Source organism: Rhineura floridana, chromosome 18 (assembly GCF_030035675.1).
Source record: "Rhineura floridana isolate rRhiFlo1 chromosome 18, rRhiFlo1.hap2, whole genome shotgun sequence".
In the NCBI taxonomy this organism is placed as follows: domain Eukaryota; kingdom Metazoa; phylum Chordata; class Lepidosauria; order Squamata; family Rhineuridae; genus Rhineura; species Rhineura floridana.
In genome coordinates, this window is record NC_084497.1 from 2,175,119 (window position 1) to 2,189,861 (window position 14,743).

Here is a 14,743-nt window from a genome sequence, read left to right on the forward strand (position 1 = left end):
TTCTTCACTTCCCTGGTTCTTAGCAGTATTCTTTCCAGCAGCCATTTCACACCCACTCTTACCATGACATCCAGTTCAGTTTCTTCCTTGATGTGTCTGTGGGCTATAATCTTGCCTTTTTCATGCCAGCCTCAGATTCCATGTTGGATGTAGGCGTCCAGCTTCACAAGGCCCAAAGCCAAACCAGAGTGTGAACTGCAAAAGGTGCACAGAGATTTCTGGTTGGGAAAATGTTGTGGACTAAGAGTTGTACTCAATGTTAGGCCTACTCAGGCTAGACCCATTGACTAACTTAGAATAATTAAATTCAGTGAGTCTACTCTAAGGATAATGTAACTGGATACAACAAAAGATTTAAAAGGATGACACAAGTATGGCCCCAAGTGTCCAACAGAAAAGCAGAGAGTGAGCCAGGTAAATATGTTTTCCTCCTGCTGAGATGCAAAGGGAGTCCAGGCCTGTGAGATGTCATTATTTATCTCCCCTAGAATTATATAGAAAAAAGAGCGCTAATTCTTGCAGAACCCCTGTGGACTTTCTGAGGCCACGTTTCAAGTCAATAACAAACACACTCAAGTCACAATGTGTACGTTGAAGAGGCTATATATGATGCTCCCCATTCCCTTGGAGTTTGGCTGAATACTTGTCTTCAAGACCTAAAGCTGCAGCTGGAACTTGTGCAGAAGGCTTTACTTCGAGGATACATGCAGAGTTCCTTCTGCCAACTGCTGGCGATGGTCTGGCTGTTGGCGTTCTTCTGGCCCCTGATTCAGGCCATCCAGGTGGCATTGATGCCCAACTGCCTCTTGACTAGACCTTTCCAAGTCCAAGAAAACTATTATATGCCGGGGGACCTTATCGTGGGGGGAAATTTGCCTCTCTCTATTTCCATAGTTGTTCAGTCTCCCTTAAAGGAATCTCCCTCCAACCGGGACTCCTACTCTGTGTAAGTGTTTTCCTTGTTGTTTTGGTTCAGCCTTGGAGCAGACTGAGAACACCAGGACAGCCGGGCTGTGTCACACCAAATGGCCCAGCATTCTGGCCCCACTGTCTGCATGGGGAACGCCAGAGGCAGAGCCCAGCACCGCTCTCCCACTGGGGCTCCCCAGCAACTGGCATTCAGAGTCACTCTGCCTCTGGGCCCACAGTCATGAGGACTAGTAGCCACTAATAGCCTTCTCTTCCATGAATTTCCTTAACCCCCACTGAGATCCTTTGAAAGGTCTCTGAGTTGGTGGCAATCCGTACATCTAGTGGCAGTGAATTCCATCATTTAACAATGTGCTGTCATCTTTAATTTTTCTTTTCTGAATCTCTCGCTGCTCTTGGTTAATGTAGACATGTTTGCTGAAAAACAGCAAGGCTACTTTGCTGGAAGTAGGAGAAATATTCTGTCTCTTAAGACACGATTATAACTTCAGGGTAAGGGAAGGAATATGTAGTCTATCAGAGGAGAGAGAGGGGTCACCCACATGAAAAATAGGTCACTCCACAAACTGGTCCTTCTTCTTTATGATGAAATGCTTTAGTACATCAGTGTGCGTGTGCATGTTTTAAGTAGTACATAGTAATTTAAGTCTGCAAAACTTTACACGTTTACCGGGGATAAGTCCCATTGAGAATTATTCCTAAGGAAATTGCAGTGCAAGGTTCCCAGGCTGTCAGTTCAAGACAGTCTTGTCTCAGTGAAAATGAGGGGTTGGTGGGGGTGGCTTTGAACCAGACAGTGGTTTCGTCACCACCAACTCTTCTGCTACTCCTTTGGGATCTCTCCCCCTTTGCTCTTATCATTGCAGACCTGTACCCAAAAACTATCAGCAAATCCTCGCCATGGCCTTTGCCATCAAGGAGCTGAACGTGGACCTGACACACCTACTCAATCTCACACTGGGCTTTCGCATCTATGAAGACAGCGACTATGCAAGTATGCCGCAAGATGTCACTCTGTCTCTGCTCACTACAGGGGGAATGACATTTCTCAACTACAAATGTGGCAGGAGGGACAACCTGCTCTCTGTCATTGGGGGTCTCGACTCCATAATCTCAAGCCAGATGGCACCTCTCTTGGGCACCTTCAAGGTTCCTCAGGTAGGATGGATTTGTACAAGGGAAGGAAGGCTTGATAGCTCACAAGTAGATACTCTAGCTGGCATTAAGCTAAGACATATACAATGGAGTAATGTTCAGTCCCGTCCTTTATGCATGGATAGGATATCATGCTGCTGGTCGTGGACAGAGTCTAATAAACAGAGTAACGGAGATGGAAGGGACCACAAAGGTCATTTAGTCTGAACTGTGCAGATGCAGGAAATCCACTACTACAGAACCTGTGATCAGTGTCCACCCAGGCTTTTCTAAAAATATTGTGTTGAAGGAGAGTCCACCAATGAAGAGATTGTATTGCCAGGAACCTGCTCCTAATGACTACTTATAATTGTTCAGTCTTTCCCTGACCCATAAGACTGACCCCATTTTTGAAACATGTTCGACTCTTCTGAAGTTCTCTTTTATTTGCTTTCCTATGTTTTTATGTGTTCTTACATTGGTGTTTTAGTGGTTTGCAGTTGTGTTTTTGCCATTTCTAAAGCTCCATCCACTTCTGCTACTTCAGCTAGGCTATCAGTCCTTTGACTCCATTCTGAGTGACCCGGTCCGTTTCCCCAACTTCTACCACATCGATCCTGAGTATCACACACAGAACAGGGGGTTAGTCCACCTCCTCCTGCATTTCCAGTGGAACTGGATTGGGCTCATATTTTTGGGAAATTAGAGTGGTGAAAATTGCATCCGGTTTCTGAAAGCAATACTTGCCCAGAATGATATCTGTGTGAATTTTGAAAAAAGAATCATGCCACAGATCTCGATGTTCAGTGTGGTTACACCAGGTCAGATAGATCTAGCTTTGACTGTTCAGGAGAGCACGGCTCATGTTGTGATCATCTCTGGAGATGCCAATACAATGCAAAATGTAATAATGTCATTCTCTTCATATGAAGCACAGACCAACACTACATTCAGAAAGGTTTGGATCCTGACAACTGAATGGGAATTTGCTGCCATCGGATATCACTATGAGTGGTGGAATCTGAAGTCCTTCCATGGTGCTTTGTCATTCACTGTCCACACCAGCAATGTGCCAGGATTCAACCACTATCTTTGGGCGTTAGATCCATACAACCCTCAAGGGGATGCCTTTCTGCGTGACTGGTGGGAAGTTGCATTTGTCTGTGAGGTTTTGAAACCAGGGCTGGGCTTGTCCGATGGCCAGAGAATGTGCACAGGGGAGGAGAGACTAGAGGACTTGCCAGCCTCTGTCTTTGAAGTGGCCATGACAGGCCACAGTTACACCATCTACAATGCTGTTTATTCCATTGTACATGTGTTGCGTGCCATGTATGTATCGGCATCAAAACATGCTGTGTTTGGTGGTGACAGAAGGAGGTCATTTCTTCTGAATGTGAAGCCCTGGCAGGTAAGGTCCTTCCTCTTTCATGTCCATTGGTCTCTTTATGACAGGTAATTGAACTTATCTCAGTTTGCAGCTATATATTGTTGATTGTCAAACTTCAGAAATGTCTATACCTGTTCAGTGGAGACCAATAGTTCCCATATCAGTGGGGCCCTGAACTGCCTCTGGGTTTTAATTCAAATGTCCAAGGAGCTGTCCTTGGTGCTGACCCTATTTTAGGAATTAGTTTCAGCACCTTGGATAACTCTTTGAAAGTTCCGACTAAAACCTAGAGCAGATTTTCACGCCCGCTGATGTCAGAGTCACAAGTGGACCTGCCTATTCCTTTCTCCACCTCTAAGTTATGGAAAAATGCAATTCTCATTCCCTGGAATATCACAATCTAATTCATGCCCATTTGCTTCTTTTTACCCAAAAACTGTTTCCTTCCAGATGCATTCCTTTCTGAGGACCATCCACTTCAACAACAGTGCTGTGGATGAAATCTCCTTTTCAGAACATGGGATGGAATCTGCTGGATTCAATATTATCAACTGGGCGATCTTCTCGAACAAATCTATGGCTCAGAGGAAAGTTGGATGGATGCATCCAGGGGGTCCTGCAGGGTCAAATTTCAGGATTGATTCCGATGCCATTGTGTGGGCTACCCAGGTGGGTAAGACATCTGCTTTGGGGTACAGTCAGAAAGGGGACCCACTGACAAGGGTCACCCCACACCACTCGGACTTGATCCTCCTCCTCTTCACAATTGCAGCCTGATTATTTATTTATTTATTGTATTTATATACCACCCCATAGCCGAAGCTCTCTGGGCAGTTTACAGTAACTAAGAACATTAAGACAAATATACAAATTTAAAACACATCTTTTAAAAACAATTTAAAACACAATTTAAAAATTTAAAACAATTTAAAAAAAATACTAAAATGCCTGGGAGAAGAGGAAAGTCTTGACCTGGTGCCGAAAAGATAACAGTGTTGGGGCCAGGTGTACCTCATCATCCAAATCATTCCATAATTTGGGGACCACTACTGAGAAGGCCCTCTCCCTTGTTGCCAGCCTCCGAGCTTCCCTTGGAGTAGGCACCCGGAAGAGGGCCTTTGATGTTGAGCGTAGTGTACAGGTGGGTTCGTATCAGGAGAGGCGTTCCATCAGGTATTGTGGTCCCAGGTATTCAGTCACCTCTCTCTCTGGCTGAGACAAAAATGGTGTAGAGCAGAAGCAGTGAACATTGCTGCCTGCTTGCTCCTTGGCTCCGTTCCTGGCAAGAAAGCAGGTTGCACCAATGATAAGGAGTCACAGCAGCTGGTAACATTGGTGGTGAGGAGGTGGACTCACAGAGGGAGGGATTCTGTGGAAGGGCTCTTCCCAAAGGCCCTCCGAAACCTGGAGACGGCACTGGTCTCTTCCAATGAGGACGCTAGCCAGAACCAAAGTGTAATCAAGTGTGGCCATCACTGACTCATGCTCAGTTGACATTTACACAAGCAACGATAACTGCACTACTTAACTGCACTAATTTCAGACTCCATGCTTAATGGTCTTACAAGGGGCACTCTTGGTATTGCTTTGCTTATCTCAAAATACATGAAAAAAGCCCTGTAGCATCTGAGGGTTCTCCTGGTTATTCTTCTGAGTGGGCCCCAGACCTCTGATGTCACCCACAAAACCACTAATATTTCCCTCATAGCCAACTCTCTGCTGTTCCAGACACTGCCTTTTTCTCGGTGCGTGGAACGTTGCCTGCCAGGACACAGCATAAAAGTGAAAGATGGGGAACCAGTTTGCTGCTATGAATGTATTCCTTGTCCAGAAGGGACAATTTCTAACCAAACAGGTATGTTGTTCCATATGAATCTTCAAACACCTGTTAGCAGGCATGGGAGGGACAGGGCTGTGGTGATGATGGTTGGACTCTAAGTAGCATCAGCTACCATAGCCCATAGTCAGGGAATCAACCATTCCAGCTCCTCAAGAAAGAGAAAAAGAAAGGTTCAGATACCTAAACAGTTGTTGCTCATTCCAGATGCAGTTCGCTGTACTAAGTGCCCAGAAGATCAACAGCCAAACAAGAACCAAGACCAGTGTATCCTCAAGAACATCAACTTCCTTTCCTATCAAGACACTTTGGGCTTTGTTTTAGTTTCTCTGGCCTTCTTCCTCTCTCTCATCACCTCTCTAGTGCTGGCAATCTTCATTAAACACCGCAACACACCCATCGTCAAAGCCAACAATCGAGACCTCACATACCTCCTCCTCTCCCTCCTGCTGTGCTTCCTCTGTTCCTTCCTGTTCATTGGAGAACCCAGGAACTTCAACTGCCTTCTCCGACAAACCACTTTTGGCATAGTCTTGTCCGTTGCCGTTTCTTCCATCTTGGCAAAAACTGTCACGGTGGTACTAGCATTCACGGCCACCAAGCCAGGAAACATGGCAAGAAAATTCCTGAAGAGACAACCAGCAATTATCATTGTCTTGGCCTGTCCCTTCATCCAGGCTATCATCTGTGCTGGCTGGCTGGTCACCTCTCCCCCGTTCCCAAACTTGGACTTCCATGCTCTACCTGGAGAGATTGTGGTGGAGTGTAACGAAGGCTCCATCATCATGTTTTACGCTGTCTTGGGTTACATGGGGCTCCTGGCCCTCATCAGCTTCACGATGGCTTTCTTAGCAAGAAAATTGCCTGACAGTTTTAACGAAGCCAAGTTTATCACCTTCAGCATGCTGGTGTTCTGCAGTGTTTGGGTCTCCTTCGTCCCCACCTACTTGAGCACCAAGGGCAAGTTCATGGTGGCTGTGGAGGTCTTCTCCATCTTGGCCTCTGGTGCTGGTCTCCTGGCTTGCATCTTTCTCCCCAAATGCTACATTATTGTTCTGAAGCCCAGTCTCAACAGCAAGGATCATCTCATGGGGAAAAAGAGTCAGGGAATCTAAAACCTGGAATGAGTCTATCACTCAATTAGACTTTCCTGTCAAATTGGTTTTTATAAGGAGTCTGGTAAAATTATCCAGGAATTATGGTGTTCAGTTTAACTAGCCAATCATATTTTCTTCCCTTTTTGCTAGATGCAAAGTGGAAGATCGGACAGGGATGAGGTAACTTGTTCCATCCGATAATATTATAGCTTAATTTATTTCAACCCTGTGGACAGGGCGCCTCTTCCTTTTATCTTCCTTTCGATTATTCCAAACTATCAAACAAAGCATGTACTCCTCTGTTCCCCCAACAAAGGTGACTTCCCTTCTTCTCTCAATTTATGGAAAATACCTAAAGTGGTTCAAGGAGTTAGAAAGAACCCTGAGAATTAGCCTGGAAATAATAATAATAATAATAATAATAATAAAATTTTATTTGTTAGTTGCCTATCTGTCCGAACTAACGGACACTCTAGGTGACGTACAATAATATAAAATACAATATACAAATCAAAAAGCCACAATCATCAATTCATCTAAAACCAGCCTTCAATTAATACATCTTAAAAACTAATCCACCCCAGCGATCCCATAGGCCTGCCTGAATAGCCAGGTCTTTAAGGCTCGGCGAAAACCCATCAGGGAGGAGGCATGTCGAAGGTCAAAAGGAAGGGAATTCCAGAGGGTGGGGGCCACGATCGAAAAGGCCCTCTCTCTGGTCCGCACCAGCCTAGCTGTTTTGACTGGTGGGACCGAGAGAAGGTCTTGTGAGGCTGATCTTGTCTGGCGGCATAAATGGTGATACTGGAGGCGTTCCTTCAGATAAACTGGGCCGAAACCGTATAGGGTTTTAAAGGTCAACACCAACACCTTGAATTGGGCCCGGTAAACAACTGGGAACCAGTGTAGGTCTACCAACACTGGAGTGATATGATCCCGGCGACGGCTATGCTTTATCAAGCGTGCCGCCGCATTCTGTACCAGCTGCAATTTCTGGACTGTTTTCAAGGGTAACCCCATGTAGAGCGCATTACAGTAGTCTAAGCGAGAGGAGACCAGGGCATGTATCACTCGTGGGAGCAGATGCACAGGAAGGTAGGGTCGCAGCCTCTGTATCAGATGTAATTGATACCAAGCTGCCCGGCTCACTGCCGAGACCTGAGCCTCCATGGACAGCTGGGAGTCGAAAATGACCCCTACGCTGTGGACCTGGTCCTTCAGGGGTAATCTCACCCCATTAAGCACCAAGTCTAAATCTCCCAACCTTCTCTTGTCACCCACAAGCAACACCTCGGTCTTGTCGGGGTTTAGCTTCAGCCTGTTCTCTCCCATCCATCCACTTACGGACTCCAGGCACTTGGACAAGGTATTCACAGCCAACTCTGGTGAGGACTTAAATGAGAGATAGAGCTGAGTGTCATCTGCATATTGGTGACACTGCAGCCCAAAACTCCTGATGATGGCTCCCAGCGGTTTCACATAGATGTTGAATAGCATGGGGGAGAGGATAGAACCCTGTGGCACTCCACAATTGAGAGGCCAAGGGTCTGAAACCTCATCCCCCAATACCACCCGTTGATGCCTGTCTGAGAGATAGGAACGGAACCACCGTAAAACAGTGCCCCCTATTCCTAATCCCTCCAGGCGGTTTAAGAGGATACCGTGGTCAACGGTATCGAAAGCTGCTGAGAGATCCAGGAGGACGAGGAATGTGTATTCTCCCCTATCCAACGCCCTCCTCATATCATCCACCAGAGCGACCAAGGCTGTTTCAGTTCCATGTCCAGTCCTGAAGCCCGATTGGAAAGGATCTAAGTAATCTGCTTCATCCAAGTGTGTCTGTAACTGTTTGGCCACCACTCGCTCAATCACCTTGCCAAAGAATGGTAAATTAGAGACTGGGCGAAAGTTATTCAACTCTTGGGGATCCAAGGAGGGCTTTTTCAAGATGGGCCTTATCACTGCCTCCTTGAGGTCTGATGGCATTGCACCCTCTTCCAAGGATGCATTTACCACTGCCTTGATCCCTTTGCCCAGTCTCTCTTTGCAGCTCATAATGAGCCACGGAATGACCTTGGGAGGAAGGGTGAATCGCAAGCATATTTCCCCAACCAACGTTCTTCTCATATTTTCTGCAGAAATTTGAATTCATATAGATTTTATGCACCATTCCAAACTGGACATTGATAGTGTAATCCTCATGAAAACTTCTTCAGCATTTTCATTTGAATTTATGCTAATAAACACATTTTTCTATGCCATTTTGATGAACGCACATATTCTTGCAAACCATTTCTCCTAATGTCATGTATTTTTGTATTTGATTTTCACTACTTTATTTATATTTATGCACACTTTCCCATAATATATAATTTTTTGTAGATATTGCTTGGTTAAAGTATGGTATCACAAAATTTGGATAACTCCAAATGTGAAAATTTGGCTTTGTTTCCATTATCATATATTGTTGTGAAAAGTGTGAATCTGATAAATCTGTCTCTAAATATGAACAGATTGAATTTCTCTACCATCCCTGCTCTGCCTTCCTCCGTTTTCCAAATTTTTGAATTTCTTCTTCCTTCCCTATCTGTTTTTTCATTTTCTTATTTATTAGAAACATCAGTTTGTGTTAAAAATGGTATTTTGTTGAAATAAAAAATGACATTTCCATTGTCTTGTCTCTGAATATTTTTAGTTTATTGTTAAAAACCTTTAGCACCTACTGGAAGAAGGAGGGATATAAATTTAGTACAGTAGGGCCCCGCTCATACAGTGGGTCATGTTCCGGACTCCGCTGTAAAGCGAAAACCACTGTAAAGCAGATCCCATTGACTTACATTGACCAAAATGGCGCCCGGCCACAAAAAAACGCAGAAAAAGCGGAACAAGCGCTGTAAAGCGGGGCCTTTCTACAATTCACAACCGCTGTATTAGCGGAACGCTGTCAAGTGAAGCGCTGTAAGGCGGGGCCCTACTGCAATGAAACAAACAAATAATATTCATATTTGGCCTAATAAAACCATTAAGGGAAATGTGTACTATATAGCCATTGGTATCCATTTCATATCGCCCTGAAACATATGAGTTGATAGTTGCGGACAAGGAAGCGGCTGGCTTGTGCAGCTGTGGCAAGCTGAGCAGGCCCTAGCCTGCTGGGGAGGACTAGCCTCAGAGGGAGGCCATGGTCAACCCCCTCTGAATACCATGAAATCCCTATTCATAGGGTCGCCATAAGTGGGGATTGACTTGAAGGCAGTCCATTAACTTATTGTATTGCATTCTGTAGTTATTATGCTGCATTATACTTTATACATAATATTGTTATGTGGACCCCAAATTCTGAGCGGTGAGAGACTTACAGGGGCTTGTGTGCCTCCCCTGGGTTCAGTTTCCTTGGAATGAAGGGTCAGCAGAGACGGGTGTCTTTAGGATATATAGTTTTATCCCCATGTATGTACAACCAAAGAGAGGCTTCACAAAGCCATAACTTTTGATTCAGCACAGAAAGCAGGGCAAGACTTTCTTTCTGCTCCACATCAGACTAAAAATGGAAAATCTACTTCCTGCCCCAACCAGGGAAGGGGAAAAGGCCACCCTCATTCCTATCGCAATGCAACTGCTCTCCATCAAGTCTTCACATACGTAAATCAGGTCCATCTGCTTCACAAAGACGCTGGCTTGATGAGCACAGCAAGGTTTCTCTGCTACAATTCCTTCTATAAAGAGTGAAAATCACAGGATGGAAGGGGAACCATAGACATCATCCAGACCAGCCCCCAAACATTGCAAATAAAACTAATAAATACATGATACATGCATTCATAATAGGAATGCACACTGAGGACCCAAAACGGTACTTCACTTCCCATGATTCTTAGCGGGTATGTTTTCCAGCAGCCATTCTACACACACCTATTCTGTTCCCTTGCCATGATCATTCATGACTTTCTTCTCTGATGTCTCTCTGGGATAAAATCTTGCCTCCTTCATGCCAGCCTTAGATTCCATGTTGGATGTAGGCATTTGGCCACACAAGGCCCAAAGCCAAATCAGAGTGTGAACTGTAAAAGCTGCACGGAGATTTCTGGTTGGAAATATGTTGTGGACTAAGAGTTGTACCCAATGTTAGTCCTACTCAGGGTAGACCCATTGACTAACTTAGAATCATTAACTTCAGTGAGTCTACTCTAACTTAGCTGGATACAACAAAAGATTTAAAAGGATGACACAGTATGGCCACAAGCGTCCAACAGAAAAGCAGAGAGTGAGCCAGGTAAATATGTTTTCCTCCTGCTGAGCTGCAAAGGGAGTCCAGGGCTCTGAGATGTCATTATTTATCTCCCCTAGAATTATATAGAAAAAAGAGCGCTAATTCTTGCAGAACCCCTGTGGACTTTCTGAGGCCACCTTTCAAGTCAATAAAAAACATACTCATGTCAAAATATGTATATCGAAGAGGCCATATATAATGCTCCCTATTCCCTTGGAGCTGGCTGAATGCTTGTCCTCAAGATCTAAAGCTGCAGCTGGAACATGTGCAGGAGGTTGTACTTTGAGGATTCACACAAAGTTCCTTCTGTCCACTACTGACCTAGGAAGAAAGGCCTCTTTCTGCTGGCGATGGTCTGGCTGTTGGCGTTGTTTTGGCCCCTGATTCAGGCCATCCAGGTGGCATTGACGCCCAACTGCCTCTTGACCAGACCTTTCCAAGTCCAAGAAAACTATTATATGCCGGGGGACTTTATCATGGGGGGAAATTTGCCTCTCTCCTTTTCTGTAGTTGTTCAGTATCCCTTAAAGGAATCTCCCATCAACCGGGACTCCTACTCTGTGTAAGTGTTTTCCTTGTTGTTTTGGTTCAGCCTTGGAGCAGACTGAGAACACCAGGACAGCCGGGCTGTGTCACACCAAATGGCCCAGCATTCTGGCCCCACTGTCTGCATGGGGAATGCCAGAGGCAGAGCCCAGCACCGCTCTCCCACTGGGGCTCCCCAGCAACTGGCATTCAGAGTCACTCTGCCTCTGGGCCCACAGTCATGAGGACTAGTAGCCACTAATAGCCTTCTCTTCCATGAATTTCCTTAACCCCCATTGAGATCCTTTAAAAGGTCTCTGAGTTGGTGGCAATCCGTACATCTAGTGGCAGTGAATTCCATCATTTAACAATGTGCTGTCATCTTTAATTTTTATTTTCTGAATCTCTCGCTGCTCTTGGTTAATGTAGACATGTTTGCTGAAAAACAGCAAGGCTACTTTGCTGGAAGTAGGAGAAATATTCTGACCCTTAAGACATGATGATAAGTGCAGGGTAAGGGAAGGAATATCTACTCTACCAGAGGAGAGAGAGACAGAGAGACGTCACCCACATGCAAAATAGGTCACTCCACAAACTGGCCTTTCCTTCTGATGAAATGCTTTAGTACATCAGTGTGCGTGTGCATGTTTTAAGTAGTACATAGTAATTTAAATCTGCAAAACTTTGCACATTTACCTGGAGAAAAGTCCACTGAGAATTACTTCTAAGGTTCCCAGTCAATCAGTTTAAGAGGGTTTTTTTTGGGGGGGTGTCTAGATTCTAGACAGTTTTATCTCAGTGAAAAGTAGGGAGTGGCTGTGTGGGTGGTTGTGAATCAAGTGGTTTCGTCACCACCAACTCTTCTGCTACTCCTTTGGGATCTCTCCCCCTTTGCTCTTATCACTGCAGACCCGTACCCAAAAACTATCAGCAAATCCTCGCCATGGCCTTTGCCATCAAGGAGCTGAACGTGGACCTGACACACCTACTCAATCTCACACTGGGCTTTCGCATCTATGAAGACAGCAACTATGCAAGTATGTCGCAAGATGTCACTCTGTCTCTGCTCATTACAGGGGGAATGACATTTCCCAACTACAAATGTGGCAGGAGGGACAACCTGCTCTCTGTCATTGGGGGTCTCGACTCCATAATCTCAAACCAGATGGCACCTGTCTTGGGCACCTTCAAGGTTCCTCAGGTAGGATGGATTTGTACAAGGGAAGGAAGGCTTGATCACAGAAGCATAGAATAATAGAGTTGGAAAGGGCCCATAAAGCCATCAAGTCCAACCCCCTGCTCAATGCAGGAATCCAAATCAAAGCATTCCAGAAAGATGGCTGTCCAGCTGCCTCTTGAAGGCCTCCAGTGTCGGAGAGCCCACTACCTCTCTAGGTCATTGGTTCCATTGTCGCATGGCTCTAACAGTTAGGAAGTTTTTCCTGATGTTCAGTCGAAATCTGGCTTTCTGCAACTCCAGCCCATTCTCCCGTGTCCTGCACTCTGGGACGACAGAGGAGAAATCCCGGCCCTCCTCTGTGTGGCAACCTTTCACATACTTGAAGAGAGCTATCCTATCTCACCTCTGTCTTCTCTTCACCAGGCTAAACATGCCCAGTTCTTTCAGTCTCTCCACATAGGGCTTTGTTTCCAGTCCCCTGATCATCCTTGTTGCCTTCCTCTGAACCTGTTCCAGTTTGTCTGCATCCTTCTTAAAGTGCGGAGACCAGAACTGGACACAGCACTCTAGATGAGGCCTAACCAGTGCTGAATAGAGGGGAACTAATACTTCAAGTGATTTGAAAACTTTACTTCTGTTAATGCAGCCTAATATAGCATTTGCCTTTTTTTGCAGCCACATGACACTGTTGGCTCATATTCAGCTTGTGATCAATGACAATTCCAAGATCCTTCTCACATGTCATATTGCTGAGCCAAGTATCCCCCATCTGATAACTGTGCATTTGGTTTCTTTTTCCTAGGTGTAGAACTTTGCATTTATCCCTGTTGAATTTCATTCTGTTGTTTTCAGCCCAATGCTCCAGCCTATCAAGGTCCCTTTGAATTCTGTTTCTGTCTTCTATGGTATTAGCTGTGCCCTCCAATTTTGTATCATCTGCAAATTTGATAAGAATGCTCTGTACCCCCTCATCCAAGTCGTTAATAAAAATGTTGAAGAGCACTGGGGCCAGGACCGAGCCCTGTGGTACCCCACTCATTACGTCTGCCCAGTTTGAGAAGAAACCATTGATAAGCACTCTTTGAATATGATTCTGGAGCCAACTGTGGATCCACCTGATAGTTCCATTCAGCCCGCATTTAGCTAGTTTGCTAATCAGAATATCATGGGGCACTTTATCAAAAGCTTTGCTGAAGGTGAGATATATTATGTCCACAGCATTCCCACAGTCTACAAGGGAGGTTATCCAATCAAAAAACAAGATTAGTTTGGCAGGATTTGTTCTTCATAAATCCATGTTGGCTTCTAGTAATCACATTGCATTGTTTTCAAGGTGCTTACAGACCGACTGCTTTATAATCTACTCCAGACTTTTTCCAGGGGTTGATGTTAGGCTGACTGGTCTGTAGTTCCACAGTTCCTCCTTTTTGCCCTTTTTGAAGATAGGGAAAACATTAGCTCTCCTCTAGTCATCCGACACTTTACCAGTCCTCCACGATTTTGCAAAGATAATAGACAGTGGTTTTGAGAGTTCTTCAGCCAGTTCCTTCAATACTCCAGAATGCAGTTTATCGGGCCCTGCCAATTTGAACTCGTTCAAAGTGATCAGGTATTCCTTGACTGTTTGTCTATTAATCTCAAACTTTAATCCTGCCCCTTCAATTTCATGTTTGCTAGGAGGGTCACAGACCCTTTTCTGGGAGAAGACTGAGCCAAAGTAGGAATTGAGCACTCCTGCCTTTTCTTTGTCATCTGTTATCATTTTGCAATCCTCACTGAGTAGCTGTGCCACCATTTCTTTTCTCTGTCTTTTACGATGGACGTACCTGAAGAAAGCTTTTTTGTTGTTGCTTTTAGCATCTCTCGCTAACCTCAGCTCATTCTCAGCTTTAGCCTTCCTGAAGCCATCCCTGCAATTCTGTGCTACCTGTCTGTATTCTTCCTTTGTGGCCTGGCCTTCTTTCCACTTCCTGTATGTGTCCTTTTTTGTTTTCAGGTCATCTCTAAGCTTTTTGTGAAGCCACATTGGCTTCTTCTTCTGTCTTCCCCCTTTTTTCTTTGTTGGAATTGCTTGCTCACAAGTAAATACTCTAGCTTGCATTAAGCTAAGGCACATTTGAACATATATACCATGCAGTAATGTTAAGTCCCCTCCTTTATGTATGGATCGGATATCATGCTGCCGGTTGTGGCCAGAGGCTTGTGCTAGCATATACAGTCATGGAGATGGAACGGACCACAGCGGTCATTTAGTCCTACCCTGTGCCGCTGCAGGAAACCCACTGCTACATCTTCTGTGATGGGTGTTCATCCAGCCTCTGCTAAAGAACGTTTGTGAAGGGAAAGCCCACAGTTGAACAAAATGCATTGTCAGGAATCTGCT